The sequence below is a fragment of the Panthera onca genome, chromosome E2, assembly GCF_046562875.1.
Source record: "Panthera onca isolate mPanOnc1 chromosome E2, mPanOnc1 haplotype 2, whole genome shotgun sequence".
Taxonomy (NCBI): Eukaryota; Metazoa; Chordata; class Mammalia; order Carnivora; family Felidae; genus Panthera; species Panthera onca.
In genome coordinates this window covers 42,821,991-42,843,555 of record NC_138353.1, presented here as the reverse complement: position 1 = coordinate 42,843,555, position 21,565 = coordinate 42,821,991, and the positions used below count along the sequence as shown (strand labels likewise).

General features: G+C 39.8%; 1 protein-coding gene across 3 annotated transcripts in view; it reads right to left on the bottom strand.

The window, feature by feature from the left end:
- CTCF (CCCTC-binding factor) overlaps nucleotides 1-21,565 on the bottom strand; it is a 47,618-nt gene that overhangs the window by 22,332 nt on the left and 3,721 nt on the right. For 2 of the 3 annotated variants that reach the window (XM_060650473.3, XM_060650475.3), the window contains exons 2-3: nucleotides 20,876-20,992; nucleotides 19,519-19,631 (exon numbers count right to left, since the gene is read on the bottom strand). The gene's annotated coding sequence lies outside the window, so the exon portion shown is untranslated. The remainder of the gene's footprint in view (nucleotides 1-19,518; nucleotides 19,632-20,875; nucleotides 20,993-21,565) is intronic. The other variant, XM_060650474.3, reaches the window with a different exon arrangement.

The following is a 21,565-nucleotide window of genomic DNA, read 5'->3' as shown; positions in this document are numbered from 1 at the left end:
AAGTAATGTCTACAACCCAATGTGGGGCTCGAATTCACAAATGTGGAGATTAATAGTCACATGTCCTTCCACCTGAGCCAGCCATGCCAGGCACCTCTTCAGGTTCTCCTGGACTCCACACAATCAGAATTTGCAACTTAATAGATCTCCAAGTGGTTTCATATACTAAAGTTTGAGAAGCATTTATTTATACCATCGTTATTCACAGATATTTTAAGAGAGAATTTTCAGGTCAATAATGTCCCAAAATTAGTACCCCAACAAGGATGGGATAATTCTAAATGCTGGCATTAGGGAACAGAGAAAAGGCCCATCTACCTTGGCACCATTCTTGGGAAAAATACCAAAGTACAAAGAACAAAAAATTCATAAGCCATAAATGCTAATGCTGACCCTGTCAGAGGCTCATCACACAACCCCAGGCTATTTAGATATCTTTAATGGTAAAACTAGTGGAAGGAAAACATTTAATGTCTAAGTTCTGTTGGGTTGTGAAGCACACAACAATCTGAAGGACACAGAAAAATCCATCCCCTCTCTGCCTTGAATTTGAGAACTTTTAAATATAAATAACTTGTAAAAAACTTGCTTGTAAATAACTAAGTCTAACCCAAAAGAAATCACTGGAATTATAAACCAAGTAGAAGAAGTGGTAGAAAGGAGTACAAATTGAAACCAATTGTGTTGCCAGGGAGCTGAGCTGACAAGAGTATTCTCTCACTGTGAAAAAAACACATGGCATAAGGTTCCTGAACATGGGCCTCTACTCAGGGTACTAAAGCAGCAGCTTGTTTTTACAGAGAAAAATCAGGCACAAAGTAGCAAGGTATTAGCCTCTCCCAAATACTGCTTAGAAAACTCAACGCATCCCCTCAAGCACTTTACCTAATATTCTCCATGAGAAGGGAGTCTCTCCTTTGAATCATTAACTAACCTAATAGGCTGTACCAGGTCTCTCTTCCCACTCCGTAAGGACTGTGCTCTGCTAGCTGTTGTCACCCCTTTGGCAGTTCTGATCCATTTCTTCTCTTCCTCCAGGGACTTGGCTCTGCTTCTACTCAGTTTCTCTTAGCCACACAACACACAGAGAACAAACTTACACTTACCCAACTCCCCAATTTTCTGCCTCTTTGCTTGAGTCAGCCATGCTTTCTAGGTTTTATCAAACCTTTCTGAGGACACCACCACTAGAAAGGGGTTTACATTTATTTCCAGAACACATTTTTAAAAAATTTTTTTTTTAACTTTTTTTTTTTAATTTATTTTTGAGACAGAGAGAGACAGAGCATGAACAGGGGAGGGGCAGAGAGAGAGGGAGACACAGAATTGGAAACAGGCTCCAGCCTCTGAGCTGTCAGCACAGAGCCCGACGCGGGGCTCGAACTCACAGACCGTGAGATCATGACCTGAGCCGAAGTCGGACACTTAACCGACCGAGCCACCCAGGCGCCCCCAGAACACATTTTTTAAAGATTATCAAAGTATAGTAGCTTATTTAGAGAAATCTGAAAAAGGAAGCACATGAAGATTTTTTTAAAGTTATTGATAGGATGCCTGGCTGGTTCAGTTGGTGGAGCGTGTGACTCTTGATCTTGGGGTTATGGGTTCAAGCCCCATGTTGGGTACAGAGATCACTTAAAAAACAGAATCTTTAGGGGCATTTGAGTAGCTCAGTCAGTTGAGCATCCAACTTGATTTTGGCTCAGGTCATGATCCCAGGGTCACGGGAATGAGCCCCGTGTCAGGCTCCACACAGAGTGTGAAACCTGCTTAAGATTCTCTCTCTTTCCCTTTGCCCCTCTCCCCAACTCATGCTCGCTCTCTAAAAAAAAGTTAAATAAATACAAGATAAAAAAGTAAAATAAAATCTTAAAAACAGTTACTCACAATTCCTTTACCTAATCACCTACCATTTTGGTATGGTTTTTTTTCAGTGTTTTTCCCCTTATGGATATTTATACATAGATGACATTGTATTATACATATAGTGTGCACACATTTTTATACGGCTTTGCTCTATCTTCAGAACCTTTCCTTACTGAAAAGGACTCCACTTCCTCTTTAGCTTTCTATAATCCCCTTTGCTTGGTCCACAAGCACCAGAGCAACCAACCCAAAGACCTTCCCCTTACCTTCAATCTCAGTTTCTCTGGCATCTGACGGTATGAAACTTGTATTCCTCCTTCATTAACCTCTTTTCTCCCTTGGTTCTGTCTTTCCTAGGTCTCTCTCTTCCTTTGTCTCTGAGAGCTACTCCACCTACCTTCTGAGCATATCAAGGCTCTGTTCTTTTCTCTGTAGCCACTCTATTCGCCAGCCTTTTTTTACTTCAGCTGTCTCCACAGAGGTCTTTCAAACCCACATCTGCAATTCTCTAATTTTTTCACTGCCTACGAGAGCTCTCGCCCAGTGATGCTTGGCTATCACCTTCAATTCGATGGCACTTGAGAAGGAATAAGGAAACCTGTACTCCAGTCCCTAATGCATCACTAACCAAACGAGGAGCTTACAAAGTGGGTTAGTCTTCTGAAGAACTTGTCTTCTGAATTTACAAAGTGGGTTAGTCTTCTGAAGACATTTTGTATTCTCTGTCATCTTCATGACAAAGTAAAGCTTAGGGACATTTATTTTATTTTAACCAATAACTTTTGGTATATATATTTACTTAATTTTTAAAGTAAACTCTACTCCCAACGTGGGGCTTGACCTCATGACCTTGAGATCAAAAGTTGTATGCTCTACTGACTGAGCCAGCCAGGCACCCCAGGAACATTTCTTAAACATCATTCGACCAACTTCTGGGTAGAGGGTGGGGCAAGAGGAGGTTCCCTCAGACTGTGGCAGGATGATTCTGGCACCTGTGAGTGTTGGGGTTGGCAGAGAGGAAAACTGGCATCTGAGCACGTCCCTGCTCTTGACGACTGGGTGAGTGGGAGGATGTGGAAGCCTAGCCTCTAACAGAGGCCCCTGAGGTCTGGCCATACTCCTAACTAACCACCAGCCTGGCCTGCATCCTTGGGAGCCTACTGGATCAGCCCTCGCCCTCTTGCCTCAGTGTCTTTTCTACCAGCTCTATGTTGCTCAAATCTTTCCCATCTTAAAACTTCCTTTAACCCACTTGACAATTTAGCACCTGCCATTTCTGTATTCCTTCCATGGTCAACCCCACACTGTCTCCACTCTTTTCTCTTCCATGCCTTGGTTCACCAGTTTGTTCCTCAATTCTCTACTGAACTGCTCTAAGCCTAGCAATGGCCCTTAACTGGCAAATCCAAAGGAGACTTTTCTGTCCTTATCTGACTTGACCCCTCAGTGGAATTCAGCATTCTATTCTAGGCTTTATCCCAGATTTATGCCAGACCATCAGAAAAAAAGCTTGGTACATTTGGGTCACATGGTCTTATCCTTACAGAACTGCTTTCACCAAGTTTTGTTTTGGCATTATGCCCTTGGCTTATACTAAAGGATACGTGGCAGAAATTTTCAATTACACACTTGGAAAGGTCTTCTTCAATTAAGGATTTTTTTCCTTTCATTGTTGAGACCTATGTTACAGGATCATGAGTTACCATTTTTTTTAGTTGGGCCACACCTTGTTCAATTTTTTTCCTCTCAAGCTATATAATAACTTCCTATTCTAAGTTGTATTTTCTAGGGTTTTTACTTTGTATCATTTATCATTTATATTTTCTGTACACTTCGTCAAATTGTAGAATAAGATGGGCTTTAAACCAGGGGCACATGGGTGGCTCAGGTGGTTAAGCATCTGACTCGATTTCAGCTCAGGTCATAATCTCTCGGTTCCTGAGTTTGAGCCCTATGTCAGACTCTGCACTGATAGCATGGAGCCTTCTTGAGATTCTCTCTCTCCCTCTGTCTGCCCCCCCCCATCCCCGCTCATGCATGCTCTCTCTCAAAAATAAATAAACTTAAAACTTACAACTGTATATATGTAGATGTGTGTGTGTGTGTGTATACATATGTAATAGAAAACACAAAAATATAGAAATATAGGGAGTCTTACCATTCTTAAAATATATCAAAATAGAAATAACTTCAACTAAAAACATGCAAACCTATTTGAAGATTATAAAAATCTTCCAAGAGGCAAAACAAACAAACAAAACCAAAAACCAAAACAAAACAAAAAAACCCCAAACAAAAAAACCTCTTGATTCTAAGAAGCATAAAAGACCTCACTGAACAGACACTACTGTCTGTATCCATGATCAGAAAAGCCAAACATCATAAAGCTGTTCATTCTTTCTACTTTATATAAAGTCATTTTCAAAGTGTCTGAAAAATAAACAATGATAGCAATAAAATTTCCAAAAAAATGAAGGCAACCTTCTATTTCCAAATATTGACATATTATAAAGTCACAATTAATATAATGTATACTATCACTATCACAACCAATCAATTTAAACAGAAGAGAGGATTGGGGCACCTAGGTGGCTCAGTCGGTTAAGTGTCCAACTTCAGCTCAGGTAATGATCTCATGGCTTGCAAGTTCAAGCCCCGCATTGGGCTCTGTGCTGACAGCTCAGGGCCTGGAGCCTGCTTCAGATTTTTTGTCTCCTTCACTCTCTGCCCCACCCGTGCTCAAGCTCTCTCTCTCAAAAATAAATAAATATTAAAAAAAAATTTAAACAGAAGAGAGAATCCAGAAACAAACCCTAGAATATAAAAAGTTGTCATTTTAAAAATTAGTGGGGAGAAGAGGATTACTTCATAAAAGGTACCAAAAAGCTATTAAACTATTTGGAAAATATTGAGCTATATGTTTTTTTAATTTTTAAAAAATGTTTGAGAGAGCATGTGCGCGTGTGCGCACAGGGGAGGGGCAGAAAGAAGAGGGAAACACAAAATCCCAAGCAGGCTCCAGGCTCTGAGCTGTCAGCACAGAGCCCCATGCAGGGCTCGAACTCATGAACTGTGAGAGCATGACCTGACAGCCAAAGTCAGATGCTTAACTGACTGAGCCCCCAAAGTCCCCTTGAGTTATATTTTTAATCCATCTGGAATATGATGTCATTGTAAGAGTTAAGGAGATATTAACTGCCCCCACACACACACTTAAAAGCCCTCACCCTGAAAAAAGATATAAGGTGAATAGCCTTCTGACCCATGAGGAAGGCTTTGTGCTTAGACACAGAAATAATAGGAGACACCAGAGTAAGATTACTGAAATTTTAACAACCTTAAAGTAAAAAATTTCTTATGACAAAACACTGAACAAAATTAAAAAGAAAACAGTCAACAAGAAAATTGTTTGCAGCAAATGTGACAAAGGACTAACATCCTTATCGTATGATTGTAAAATGTGTAAGAAAAAGATGAACACCAAAAGAAAAAAGCTGGGCAAAGGACACAAATACATGACTCAAAGAAAAACAAATGGCAGATGAAAAAAAAAAGAAACCAAACTTCAACACTAAAACAAAAAAGGAAATTTAAAATAATGTGACAGCATGCTACCTCTATTAAACTGCTACAGCTGTTTTCCAACTTTTTTTTTTTTTTTTTTTTTTAATTTATTTTTGGGACAGAGAGAGACAGAGCATGAACGGGGGAGGGGCAGAGAGAGAAGGAGACACAGAATCGGAAACAGGCTCCAGGCTCCGAGCCATCAGCCCAGAGCCTGACGCGGGGCTCGAACTCACGGACCGCGAGATCGTGACCTGGCTGAAGTCGGACGCTTAACCGACTGCGCCACCCAGGCGCCCCATGCTACAGCTGTTTTAAAGCAAGGTGCTTTGAAATTAGCAAGGTAACTGGTGATATGAATCAATAATTTTTAAAATATTCAAATTGTGGGGGTGCCTGGGTGGCTCAGATGGTTTAGGCATCTGACTCTTGATTTCAGCTCAGGTCATGATCTCAAGGTCCTGAGATCGAGCCCCATGTTGCACTAGGCATGGAGCCTGCTTAAGGTTCTTTCTCTCTCTCCCTCCCCACTGGCATGTGCGCACGCTCTGTCTCAAAAAAGTAACTACACTTCATTTTATACCCAAATAATCAGAGATGAACATCAAGATTTCAAGGATATTATTAATCAAAGTGAATAGTTTTAAACAACTCTAATACATCTGGAAGTGAGTAATTAAAACTTGGCAAATGATATATCCACCAAGTGGAATACTATACAGACATTAAAAATCATGTTTCAATATAACACTTAACATGAGGGAAATGCTCATTCCATATTTAAAAAGGACACGGATGGGGCGGGGGGAGGGAGTGTCAGAAGAAGCAGAATAGAATAATTATTAAGAGCTCAGGTCCTTCAGCCAGAAAACTTCATTCCAATTCTGGTTCTTTTACTTAACTAGCAGTTGATATGGAGTGAGAGATACTACCCTTCTGTGCCTCGGTTTCCTTTTGTACAAAAAGGGACAATAATAGCCCTATGAAGGGTCATCCACTTCATAGGCTGTCATAAAGATGAAACAGAACAATGTACACACACAGCCTAGGTCCTGTGCTCCTCTGTATCCTCCACCCCAGAGGGTAATGAATACATGTTAGCTGAACAAATACATAACCTCCCAGTTTCCTAGAATACTAATCACAGACCTTACATAAATGTTCCCCACTAAAATGTCTGATAAACTACTGAATTTCTGTAGAATGAAGGTAGTAACCAATGGACAAAACCTGGAGACTGACCAACTCTAGGAAACAAACAGAAAAAGAGCCAAAAAGGAACACAACAAGCCTCCCAGGCTGGTGTCCCTCATTAGGTGTGTCCAGCATATTCCTGCCCAATGAAATCTTCCTTTCTGAAATTTGGTGCAAAAACTCACTGTGGTTGAGGTTTACTGCATCAACTCCAAACTCTTCCCCCATTTATTTATTTGAGAGAGAGAGAGAGAGAGAGAGAGAGAGATAGCACATGAGTGGGGGAGGGGCAGAGAGCAAGGCAGACACAGAATCTGAAGCAGACTCCAGGCTCTGAGCTGTCCGCACAAAGCCTGAAGCGGGGCTTGAACCCACCAACTGTGGGATCATGACCTAAGCCAAAATCGGATGCTTAACCAACTGAGCCACCCAGGTGCCCTTCTCCCTGCTTTTTAAAAGCAATCTCTGTGCCCAACGTGGAGCTCGAACTCACGACCCTGACATCAAGAGGTGCATGCTCTACTGACTGAGCCAACCAGGTTGCCCTCAATTCCAAACCTTTTAGCTTGGCTCCCAGAAGTTTGTTCCCGTCCTTTCCACCCACTCAACCTCACCTCCTGGGCATCTTCTAAATAACTGCTTACTGTCTTGTACCCTCCAAGCTCAAGTGATCCCCTAAATCACATCTTCTCAAGTGCAAACTGACTTCATGTTTGTTTGGTTTTTACTGTAGTATACTTTTCTATGTCTATGTCTTTACCTCAAATAGACTATTAGCTTGTTGAGGGGAGGAACTATGCCTTTTACTTCTGTATCCTCTACAGCAATAAATACAAAACAGTGTTAGGTAAACAACAGACACTCAATGTCAATGTTACTGTCACATGAAACATATAAATGGTTCCTGCACGCAAGAGCAGGAAAGGGATACGGAAAAACAAAATATCATATGCTAAGTGGAAGCTTAATTATGTGAATTTATTTCCTTTATTTTATTTTTTAAACTTTATTTATTTTGAGAGAGAGAGGGAGGGAGGAGGGAAGGGGTGGGGGGGAGAGGGAGAAAGAGAGAGGAAGAGAAAAGAGAGAGAGAGAGAGAGAGAGAGAGAGAGAGAGAGAATATCCCAAGATCCCAAGCAGGCTCTGTGCTGTAAGCACAGAATCCAACACAGGGTTCAAACCCATGAACTGAGATCATGACCTGAGCTGAAACCAAGAGTCAGACGCTTAACCACCTAGATGCTCCATGAATTTGTTTCCTTTATTGCTATGTTTGCGTCAATAAAAAGTCCTAATGACACAATTATAGGTTAGAGTAAAACAATCCTGCCACATAAAAATAAAGGCTAGGGGCACCTGGCCGGCTCAGTCAGCAGAGCATGAGTCGTGAGCTCAAGCCCTATGCTGGGCACAGAGCTTTGATAGACAGACAGATAAAAACGCACTCGTGTCATACACTGTATGTACTCAATAAATATGTTCTATGTGAAAAAAATTTTTTTAAAAAGGCTAACTGTGACTGCGCTAATTTTGAGGACAGTAAAATTTAGTAACTTATCACCTGGATTACATGGCTGTACAGTGTGTCAGGTACTTCCCAAAGGAAATCAACCAAAATAACCTTCCACACTCACCAATGCAAAGTTCAGTCCTTTGGAGAGTTCAGTTATTATAAAACATACACACCAGGGGTGCCTGGGTGGCTCAGTTGGTTAAGCATCTGGCTTCGGCTCAGGTCATGATGTCACGGTTTATGGGTTCAAGCCCTCCATCAGGCTCTGTGCTGACAGCTCAGAGCCTGGCGCCTGCTTCGGATTCTGTGTCTCCCCTACTCTCTGCCCCTCCCTCACTGACACTCTGGTCTCTCTCTCTCTCAAAACTAAATAAAAAACATTAAAAAAAATACACTAAGAGTACATGCACACTAAGAATAAGACAGTGGAGAAGAATGATTTCTAGTAGTCTATTTTCTTTTTTCTTTAAATGTTTATTTATTTTTGAAAGAGAAAGACCAAGTGGGGAAAGGGTAGAGACAGAGAGGGCCAGAGAATCTGAAGTGAGCTCCATACTAACAGCAGACAGCCTGACGCAAAGCTCAAAATCAGGAACCGTGAGATCATGACCCGAGCCAAAGTCAGAAGTTTGACTGAACCACCCAGGCACCCCTATTTATTTTTTAAAGATTATTTGTTTGGAGACAGTGGGGAGGGGCAGAGAGAGAGGGAGAGACAGAATCTCAAGTAGGCTCCATACTGTCAGCACAGAGCCCAACATGGGGCTCGAACCCAAGAACCATGAGATTATGACCTGAGCCGAAATCAACAGACACTTAACCGATTGAGCCACCCAGGTGCCCCTAGTAGTCTATTTCATAAACAAAGCTACCACATCTTTTTAATTTTTTTTTTTTAACGCTTATTCATTTTTTTGGAGAGACAGAGTGGGGGAGGGGCAGTAAGAGAAAGACACACACACACACACACACACACACACACACACACACACACACACAGAATCGGAAGCAGAAGCAGGCTCTAGGCTCTGAGCTGTCAGCACAGAGCCTGACGTGGGGCTCGAACTCATGAACCATGAGATCATAACCTGAGCCGAAGTCAGACACTTAACCAACTGAGCCACCCAGATGCCCCAAAGCTACCACAACTTTTTAATATATACCGTCCTTTACAAGGGAAAACTGCTAAAAACTCCTTATTTCCTGGAGCACATTTGAAGACTATCTATACACTCTTCGCAAGAAATAATAATCCCAAGTTCCCATGATTATAAGAATACAGTAAATAATATATGCAACATACAAAACACGTGTGTAATCAACTAGGTTATCAGTGAGGCTTCTGTTCAACAGTAGGCTGTTGGTAGTTAAGTTCTTTGGAAGTTAAAAGTTATACTCGGATATTCAAGTTGGAGGTTGGGGGCTTGGGGGGCGCTGAAGTCCCTAACTCCATGTTGTTCAAGGGTCCACTGTAACGTGATGGGTGCTGTAACAGGGGTTAACATGCTTCCTACCAGCCTGGCACAAAGGATGGTATAAGTGGGTAAGAGATGGGTCCAAGAAGAGCAACTGCTAAAGCTGGACCCTAAAGGATGAGATGAAACTTGACAGGCAAACTACAGTAGAGAGGAACTCTAAAAGAGGAAATTGTATGTGGGAAGAAACTTATGTATGGAATTAGACAAATTTTCTGCAAAAAATTCAACATAACTGAGTGGAACTATACTAAATAATCTCAAATTTATTATTGTGACCTGGTTTCAGAGGCCATGTTCTAGTTCCTCAGTAAGGGTAGCCTGTTTATTTCACTTACTGAATATTTACCCAACAAAATAGAAGACAAAGTTTATCTGGGAGTCAACATTCTAATGCCATTGTACTGATTGAAGGTTGCCTCCCAAGCACACGCTGTCCCTCTCTGCTTTCTATAGCCTGAAAGAGACTTTTGCTAGCATACAACAACTTAATGCTTCACTTCTCCTCATGCTCCCAAGGGTGACTATGTCAGGAACCACCAGATCTCTCTTTGTTCTGCTCCAGGCCCAAATACTTGAAAGCAGCTCAGAGTTACACTCTCTTTGGAGCAGTCCTACAGTCTTTCGTTGCTGGGAATATGAGAAAGGTAGGATCTATGGCAAGTCTATTACTGTGAATAAGTATGTTATAAAAAGAAATAAGTTATACACACACAGTATAGAATTTATACAACATCTAACAGGCACATCTATGGATTTTGGTGCACATTCTACCTGAGCAGTAATTCCCAAACGTGGATGGTATCAGGATCACCTAATAAACTTTTAAATACATAGATCCCGGAGATTCTGATTCAGTAGGCCTAGGGTGGAAGAGACCTTATTCCAAAAGGTCCCCAGGTGATTCTGATATAAAATCTCTGTTGACCTTGGTTTGGAAGTGACTGACCTAGAATACAATACTTATCTACCCTAAATACGGGTCTACATAAATCCAAGCTACTCAAATACCCACTGTTTCCTACTATGAGAATTTTTGGTTCATTCTTTAGAACAAAGAATTATTTTGTTTATTTATTTAAATAAAGTGTATAAAGCCTACCTCAAAACTAGTATGATGTCCATATAAACAATAATGGAAATGTATCACCCAAGATGGAAATTCTAACGTTTTACCTCTACCATGGGTACCATCAATACCAAAATATCTCTCTAGATGGTATGGACAAGCTCAACACATGACAGAAGGAAAAAAGTAAAAAGAGAAGTGGAAAAACATGGTAAGACTGAACTCATGGTTTTGCAGTGTGTTTCAGTGACCATGTGGGCCAACGTTTGAGTGTTTCTGTAACCCAGTACTCACTCATGAAGGCTACTTAATACCAAGATAATTTTTATTTGATAAACAGGGTCTTACATAGGGTCAATATTAAATCAGAAGCCAACAGCTTAAATTCAACAATGCATACCTATACCAAAGGCATAATAATGATAATAAATGGCAATAGGAGATCTCTGAACAAAGATCAAGTAATACTTACATTAAAAAAAAAAAAAAGACAGGGGTGTCTCGGTGGCTCAGTCAGTTAAGTGTCTAACTTTGGCTCAGGTCATGATCTCATGGTTTGTGAGTTTGAGCCCTACACTGCGCTCTCTGCTGTCAATGCAGAGCCCGCTTTGGATCCTCTGTCCCTCCCTCTCTCTCCCCCCTCCAGCTTGTTCTCTTTCTCAGAATAAATAAAAATAAACTTAAAAAAAAAAAAAAAGAGTAAGATATCCTTAGTGAGTAAATAGTATAATAGCATGAAATATGGAAAATAGTTAAAGTGCTATTCAATAGATAGAACAAAAGAAATCTGAAAAACCACAAAGGATACATATGTATAGGAATACAGACATACAGAAGTTTAAACAAAAACAAAATGTTACTCTAAACTAATATTAATCATGAAAACAAATAATTTGTCAACTTGATTGCTCCTTAAAAATACGGAAACAGGGGCGCCTGGGTGGCGTAGTCGGTTAAGCGTCCGACTTCAGCCAGGTCACGATCTCGCGGTCCGTGAGTTCGAGCCCCGCGTCGGGCTCTGGGCTGATGGCTCGGAGCCTGGAGCCTGTTTCGGATTCTGTGTCTCCCTCTCTCTCTGCCCCTCCCCCGTTCATGCTCTGTCTCTCTCTGTCCCAAAAATAAATAAAAAACGTTGAAAAAAAAAAATTAAAAAAAAAAAAAATACGGAAACAAATACAGGAAAGAAGGAAATCTAGGCAATAGGTTAACCAAGAAATGGGGGAGGGGGATTACACATTTATGAATACCCAAAAGACATGACAAGGAGAGAAGGAGCAAAAGACCTTGTCTAACAAGTGGTCAGAAAAAAAAATTATAAATAAAATTTACTACAAAGAGGTAACCAAGTCACTATATTTTAGTCTCAATATACATTCACAACAAAAAATTTTGTTGTGTGCGTGTGTGTGTGAGAGAGAGAGAGAGAGAGAGAGAGAGAGACAGACAGACACCAACTGAGCGCACGTGCATGTGTGTCCAGGGGAGAGGGGCAAAGAGAGACAGAGAATCCCAAGCTAGATCCATGCTCAGTGTGAGCCCAACATGAAGCTCAATCCCACGACCCTGGGATCATCACCTGAGCCGAAATCAAATATTCTAAATAGGAATGGAAAGATAAAGATACAAATAAAACAGGGAGGCCTGGATGGCTCAGTCAGTTAAGCGACCATACTCTTGATCTCAGCTCAGATCAAGCCCCAAGGTGGGCTGTGCACTGGCAGCAAGGAGCCTGCTTGGGAATCTCCCTCTTCGCTCCTCTCCTGCACACACTGTCTCTCAAAATAAATAAACACTAAAAAAAAAAAAAAAAAAAAAAAAAAAAAAGGAAGACACATGGAGCACCTAGGTGGCTCAGTTGGTTAAGTGACTGACTCTTGGTTTCAGCTCAGGTCATGATCTTGCAGTTCTTGGGCTTGAGCCCCACACTGAAAACAATTAGGGTACCCTCTATTATTATACAATAGTTATATATCATACCTCTGGGAATGTAAACTATCTTGTATCTGCTTTATGATATATGATAATGACCATGTTATGTCAGAGTTTTGTTATACCAGAATTTATAAAGAAATAAAAAGTAGTGGGCTGAAACAATTTAGAACTTTCGGTGGTCCAACTAGACAATACTAAAACTACGTACTAACCAACCCTGGCCTCAAACCATGGTCTGTTTTTACCACAGGGAAACTACTGAAGGACTCTGAAAAGGTTCTGAGTTAGAAGAGGTAAATAAGCTCAAAATCTGAACAGTGGTGGTACTAGACCTTTAACTTTAGCGACAGCCAGAGCCTAATAACGCACTGTTTACATGGACAACCTTTAAAGTTGGTGACCAAAAAAAAATAAATAAATAAAATCTGACAAATACATACTGAAAACCTAATGTGTGCCAGTGCACAGGTATACTATACTCAAGTGCAGTAATGATGTAAAGTTTTCATGCTGTTTTTCTATAGATATACACTGATACATATTTCTGTCAAAAGAGATCTAAATAAATGAATACATATAGGGGAGTCTGGGTGGCTCAGTCGGTTAGGCGTCCAACTTCAGCTTGGGTCATGATCTCACAGTTTTTGAGTTAGAGACCCACATCGGGTTCTGTGCTGACAGCTCAGAGCCTGGAGCCTGCTTTGGATTCTGTGTCTCCGTCTCTCTCTGCCCCTCCCCTGCTTGTGCTCTGTCTCTCTCTCAAAAAGAAATAAACAAAAAAAATTTTAATGAATATATATCAAATAATTAGCTACAGAACCAAATGCAGCAGGATATTCTGTGAAACGCATAGACTATTCAGAGCCAGTATGGGGAAGAATAAAAAAGGCAGATGCACTTGTCCTACATCTATGACCTCAGGTATATCACTTTGCTTCTTAGGTTTCTTACCTGTAAAATGAGGGGATTGCCAGATGACTTAAAATTTCCTCTGGCTTTAACATTCTACACTTGTTTTTAGGTTATTAAATTCATCCCTGTAGGTAAGAAGGGAACAAGTATCCCCACTTCCCAGCTATAGAAATCAGATGGACATTTTAACTGCATCCATCAAAGCTGTACAAAAGGATGGAGCAAAAGGTAACTTCCTAGCTTTGCAGTCCACTTGTGTGTAACCAAGAATTAGGCAGAAGTCTCTAAAATCTATTTAGATTAAGATGGCTAAGGCACACCACTCTACTGAGTGGCATTTATATCTGAAGTCGATGAAATTTGATGAGGTATCTCTGTGTCAGGCGAAAACACCACAAACATTAGACACAAACCTACCAGACTGGTTCTTTCCTCCCTCCATTAGGATATGTTTTTTATACTAGATAGTCTGCTCAAAGTGAAGGTACAATCACTATTTGTGTAACTCCCCACACACTCCTTGCACACAGAGTATCAAGACATCTGCTTTTCAAAAGCCGTAACAATCTAGGACATTTTAGGATTCGGTTGCCACCTTTCTTGTTGGGGAAACTACTGTATCATCTACCCTCCTACAAAATAAGACACTCTATTTCTTTAATTTTAGTGTGAAAAATGCTTAGAGCCATAGTTATATACTTGATAGGATACTATTTAGCCATTAGCTAAGATGAACACTTACCTAGAAGTCATTAAATTGGCAAATATCTACTACTGAGAACAGTTCAGAATGAAAACAGGACTCTGAATAGTTATTACAGACATCTCAAAATCTATGTACAATTTGGCTCTTACTTAAAGTCCACTTACTCTTATATTAAAAATAATTCAAACAATGGGGATGAGGAGGGATAAAGTATTAGAAACAAAAAGCTCGGGTTAAAAAGACACTGGTCTCCAAAGGAACAGGTTAAAAAACATCCAGCAATAAGAAAGTACATTCCTGTTAAAGTAACATAGGGTATCTAACGGGAAAATGTGCATAACATACAACATGAAGGAAGATTACAAAAGAGGATACAGAACAGGATTCCAACTTTTCCAACTTAGTTTTTTATTTTCTTTTAAGTTTATTTATTTTAAGAGAGAGAGAAAGAGAATTCGGGGGAGGGGCAGAGACAGAATCCCCAGCAGGCTCCGCACTGTCAGCACAGAGCCTGATGCAGGGCTCAAACTCATGAACCGTGAGATCATGACCCGAGATGAAGTCAGACACTTAACCGACTGAACCAACCAGGTGCCCCCCAACTTAGTTTAATAAAATGAAACAAAACTATACAAATAGCATTCCTGGTGAGATCCCCCTACCTTAAGTCAGGTGGGTATTGTATCTCGCCTGGACTGATGCAATGGCCTCTGAACTAGTTTCCCTGTTTCCCTTCTTGCTCCCTTACCACCCATTTTTCACACATTGGCCAGATTTCTAAAATGGAAATTCATGGGGTGCCTGGGTGGCTCAGTTGGTTAAGCATCTGACTTCAGCTCAGGTCATGATCTCGCAGTCCGTGAGTTTGAGCCCCATGTCCGGCTCTGTGCTGACAGCTCAGAGCCTGCAGCCTGTTTCAGATTCTGTGTCTCCCTCTCTCTCTGCCCCTCCCCCATTCACATTCTGTCTGTCTCTCAAACATGAATAAACGTTAAAAAAATTTTTTTTAAATAAAATGGAAATTCATGATCAGCAAGGAGACTTCCCTTCTGAAACCTCCCATGGGAAAACTTGTAAGCTCAAATCTAAACTCTTTCACCTGGCCTACAGGGTCCTTTAGGGCCCTATCAGCAGATCTGCATCTAGCCTCATACACTCTGCTTTAATCATATTAAACTGCTTTTAGTAGCCAGAACATTTTAGGCTTCTCTCCTCCTGCCTCTGGACCTTTGTACATGCCATTCCCTCTTCTAGGAATATATAAACAACGAAACTCCTACAAAGTCATTGTATAAATACACTAGTACAAGTGCCCAAAGAGGTGTAGGCAAGAAAAATATTGTTACATCTTTATCTAACATCAAGATTAAAAAAAAAAAACTCAAATATCCACACTATGTGTATAGTGTGCTGTCCTCTGTTTTTTAGGAAGGATACACAAACACATATGTTAATATATGAATAGAATTTTCTCTGGAAGGATGTATGAAAAACTGGTAATATTTATTACCTGTGGAGAAGAAAACTGAGGGATCAGAAGTGGAAAGAAATTATTTTTCATTATTACCAGTTTGTATTGTTTGATATATCTCTCCCCACATGTTTGTATTTAATGTGGTAGTTACAAAATACTTGTATAGCACTGTTACATTTTGTCTTTAAAACTGTATTATTACCTGTACATGTCCATTTACAAAAGTGCAGGGAAAAAACCCAAAAGGAATACACCAAACTGTTAACAGTGTTTATCTCTGTGGAAAAAAAATAAAAGGGCTACTTCTTTTGGGTTTAGTATAGTTCTACAATTATTAGACTCTTCCAAAGAATGAAACTAAATGCTACTCGGATGATACAAAAACAGATTAAGGCCAAATGTGAGGAAAGTTCTAAGAATTGCCTCTGTAATGTCAATTCCTTCTACACTTGGGCAGATACACGGCTGCCAGTACCCTCCCCCTCCTGCCTTCTTTCCTTCATGCCTGCACTTCTCCCACAGTGTCCTAGCAAGGCTTTGAATCCACCCAAGAAGTCTAAAGTTTTGAGAGAGAGCGGGCGAGCGTGTGCACATGGGAGGGCAGAGTGGGAAAGAGGATCCCAAGCAAGCCCTGCACCACTGGCGCAGAGCACAACGTGGGGCTCAAATCCATGAACCATGAGATCATGACCTGAGCCGAAATCAAGAGTTGGACACTTAAGTGAGTGGTTACCTAAGACACCCCAAAACCACCCAAGAAGTCTAGACTTTACTGCCAGAGTAAACTAGACAAAAACTACTTTTATTATCTCATTATATTTATCAGAAAGCTTCAGTCCTATTTCCTACTATATTGGATTCCTTTCAAAATTATACAATACAGGGGCACCTGAGTGGCTCAGTTGGTTGAGAGTCCGACTTCGGTTCAGGTCATGATCTCACAGTTTGTGAGTTTGAGCCCTGTGTCAGGCTCTGTGCTGACAACTTGGAGCCTGGAGCCTGCTTCAGACTCTGGGTCTCATTCTCTCTCTGCCCCTCCCCCATTTGTGCTTGGTCTTTCTCTGCCTCTCAAAAATAAATACATTAAAAAATTTTTTTTAATTATACAATACAAACAGAAGAAAACTCAGATCATCTAGAATATAAATCTATAGGTTTTTTTTTTTTTGAGAGAGAGAAAGAAACAGAGTGGGGAAGAAGGGCAAAGGGGGGATGGGGGAGAGGGGAGAGAGAGTGAGAATCTTAAGCCGAGAATCCATGCTGATCCCACAATCCTGGGCTCATCACCTGTGCCAAAATCAAGAGCCGGACGGACACTCAACTGACTGAGCCACCGAGGTGCCCCTCTATTGGTTTTATATAAACATTCTGGTTTATATCTATAGTCTCCTCCCTATATATACACACATGCCTTTGTGCATACATTTGATAATTTGCTTTATGTAAAAGGTCTCAAATCTCTCCATTTCAATGTATTACTATACATAATATAATGGTTTCATGACATTCTATTATATAGACATTCACAACTTAATCAGTCCTCTATTGTTGAATATGGTTAGTCCCAAATTTTGGTAATTCTACTTTATTAAAAAAAAAAAAAAAAAAAAAAGGAAAAATTTATTTGCGTTACAAAATCTTATACAAACTAGAAAAGCTAGAAAAAGTTACTCCAAACTTAACCACCCTTGCACTACTAGTTCTTTATTTTATTTTGACCAGTGTTTTCATGCCTGTTTTGTCTTTTTCCTGGGGTATTCATTCAATTACACACTAAGTTCTTGCTATGTGCCATGTTTTTGGTTTTCTTTACTTTTATTCCATAACAATTTCTTTTTTTGGAACTATATTAAAAAAAAAATCATAGACATTTTGCTGGCTAAGAGCCTTCCCAATTAGTTTCTTTTTGTGGTTGTCAAACTTCACTCCCACATGGGGTATGGCCCTGTTTACTCATCCATTTCTCTGCTGCTCAAGAGATTTTGATTAATGTCATTTTCTCATCCACAAAGTCCCAATTTACTTGATTCACTTAACTTCTGTACAGTCTGGTGGTCATCACTGTAGCTTAATGCAAAATATATACATTGACCCACTATTCTAATGTCTACAGATTATCACTTTACTTCTATATAGCACATTACCGTTACAAATACATGGATTTCCCCCTAACAATACTTCATCTAACTGCCACAGCCTATAACAAGGTAGATACATCATTTTACCAATGAGGAAAGGAAGGCACAAGGAAGTCACCCTTGATGGACTTGCCCAAGGATACATAGCTATTAAGCTGCAGTGACTAAACCTTGGTGCCCTAATGGGATTAAAATCGAATTTATACTGCTTCTGAATTTCTTGATATACCTAGATCAAGGTCTCTCCTCCAGAAAGCCTTTCTCAAAATCTTTCACCAACTCCTGTAACAGACTACCCTCTCTGCATCCTGAACACACTTTTATCAGAGCACAAACAACACTTAATCTCTTCCCTATACTCAAGACTCTCAGAAAAACAATCTTTTTCTTATTTAAGAAATCCCTGGGGATTCAAATCCCCAGTATGTAACACACTGCCTGGCACAAAGCAGAAAGGCAAGTGTTCAAAGAATGGAATGAATACAAGTATTCAACAAATACTACAAATATTTAGAGTACATCCAAATATTCAGGTTGATCCAATTCAAATCATTTCAGAGAAATTCACACTCCGTGATATCTAGAACAAATTAGGTTCAAATATAAAACTTGTATTCAAACAGATATTGTCAGTATAGAAAATGTATTTCTTACGTGCCACTTATATTAAGAGCAATACACTAGTAACAATAGGTAATAATAAAAAAAATAGACACTTCTAAATAACTGTCTTAGGAATCACAAGGTCTACAAGCTTAAGATTTAGACATATTATTAAGACTCTCAATACTTAACTTGAATGGGGAGGTAACAAATTAGTATAAATTGTTAATTATGCTGGAGTTAATATGACATTTGCTTTCAAAATCTTGTTTTGTAGAATTTATTTTACAGTTAAAAAAAATTTTTTTTTGAGAGACAGCACACGTGTAAGCAGGGGAGAGGGGCAGAAGAGAGAGAGAATCCCAAGCAAAATCCACACTCAGTGTGGAGCCTGACATGGGGCTTGATCCCATGACCCTGGGATCATGACCTGAACTGAAATCAAGAGTCAGAAACTCAACTGACTGAGCCACCCAGGCGCCCCAAATGATATGTGGCCTTTTACAAAGTAGGCTCCATGCCCAATGTGGGGCTTGAACTCATAAGAGTTCCTGCTGAGATCAAGAGTCTCATGTTCTATGGACTGAACCAATCGAACACCCCATTTTACAGTTTTAGACCTGAGTCTGTTCATTGTTTAAAAAAAATTTTTTTTCTTTTTAAATTATAATTAGGTCATTGGAATAGTCTTAATGACAGTATTTCTGTCTTGGTCCGCCATCTACAACTGTCTACCAATCGGTGCAGAGCTCTTGTGCATGTTGGGCACCTGTAGAAACATGCATGCAAGCAAACAAGCACCGATTTAATACAATTTAATGTCTATATTCCACAATAGGATGCTACAGGGAACAAAGTAAGGAGCTGGATGACAGAGCTGTTCCATAGCTCAGAACTATTGCTTCTCAAATGTTTCCACTGTAGTACCTAAACAAAGGGCGATTCTTATTCCCTAGGGACTCATGACCCATTTTGCTGAAAACCTGGGTTCTCTTCAACAGTCTATACAGAGTTCCCATTCTGATCCTAAAATATGTATTTGCTTTAATGTAAAAATTTAAAAATTACTTACCAGTCAAATTACTTAACTCACCGCCCCCTCAATGAGCACAATTGAAGCTCCAAGAAGATGGGTCATGCTTATCTTGTGGCTTCAAGTACCCCGGAATCATACCACTTTGTACCCTAAGGGTATTCATATCCCAGTTTGAGAAACAGGGATCTAAACAATTAAATTGCCATAATACTTAAAAGTGACCAACACGTTCCTACAACCCCGTTCCCCAAACTCTTAAGGCTAGTTTTCTCAACAGCTTTTTAAATCAGTATTGTTTTTCTTTTCAGGAGCTCATTAATATGTACTCTGTGTCAACACTCCTTAAAAAAACCTGCAGGGCACAAATTATTTCTTGAGTGACAGAATCCTAGCACACAGACCTGGTTCTTGCCACCTATCAATGTACTAAGCTGCTCATGGAAAATAGATTTGAATAGTAGAGTTTTCACTCCTGTTCCCTTCCTCCTCTCTATTTGCTCCAACACAGCTTGTAAGAAAAATCTTAGTAGTCACTTAGTTGATTCATTCACATAAGCTTATCTAATGTCAGCATTTATAACTCCCAACCTTTCCCTTTTGCCGTTACACAAGTGCAATTAAATTATTTTCACATTTTCTAAGGGAGAAGAAGGATGTGTACTCTAATAGCCTGAGAAGAGATAACTTTCCTCCCCAGAACCCTACTTTGTTGTTTATGAGATTCCAAAGCCTAGTAGATGTCAACATTTATGAGGCCTGTTTCAAGTTCCCTATAATGTCCATTATATTCTATAGCAGAAATTGTAAGCTACAGTAAATTGTAAGGGACCCCTTAAAATGTTTCAAAACGTTACTCATAATGAATATAATACTGATACAAAAATGGGTCATCAACTAGACTAATTAAAATTAATTAAGACAACTTTTATCTAGGATCCATTTCCAAAAAAATAGGATTCCATCTATTGCTCATCAAAATTTCAAATTGCCACAGGCCATGGACTCTTGACGTCTTTTGTTAATAATCAAAATATACGTTCCAAGGGTTTCTGCAGAAAAACAACTATTTCCTGGGGTCTATGTACATGCTCAGAATGGTACTTAATGCTTTATACACATTCTCACCAACCTAGAGCCTAGCCTCTGTAATTGGTGTTCTCTCACAAATGGGGACCATAGGAGTAGAGAAGTTAAGTAACGTGCTCAGTGTCACCCAGCTAGTATATGCCAGTGCAGAGTTTCAAACTGAGGACTCTGACTATAAAACTTGTATGCCCCCAATTATTCACTGTCCTGCATCTTCTATACCCAAGAACAACATAGCAAATCCTCCAACCCCAGAAAGGATTTATTACTCCCATTTTCAAGACCAAGAAATGGAAAGAGCATTTACCTCTCCGTGGCTGCAAAGTCAGTTTCAGGAGAGAACACAGAACCCAGCTCTCAAGCCCCTGGTCAGCAACCTGTCCACTAGTGCATCTTGGTCTTTGGCTCCAGATCTGTGACCATTCTAAAACAGAAACATAAATCATTTTATGAACACCAAATACACACAACTGCACATATAATATGGAAAGCAAATTGAGGGCAAGATAAAAGCTGACAAAATTGGTTAAAAAACAATATACTTGTTCTGATACATCACATTACTAAATGAGGCATTCCATAAATTCTACCAAACCAATAATAAAACACTTATTTCTTTATATATTTGCTAAATATATAAAGGACTAAAGATCTGTGGTTATCAAAATAGCACCATTGGGGTGCTTAGCTGGCTCAGTTGGTGGAGCATGAGACTTGATCTTGGGGTTGTGGGTTTGAGCCCCATGTTGAGTCTACACCCAACAGATTACTGAAAAAATAGTAACTTCATATTACTGAAAAAAATAATAAAATCTTAAAAAAAAAACAAAACCCCATTATGACCTTGCAGGGAAATAATGGCATACGTATATATATTCGAGCTGACAAAAAAATTAATTCTTATAGATGTAGTAATTAATAGTCCTTTAACAGTATTATTTCCTTATCTTCAGGAAGGAAGGGCTTTCACTGTCTTGAAATTCCTAGAAGTACAGCA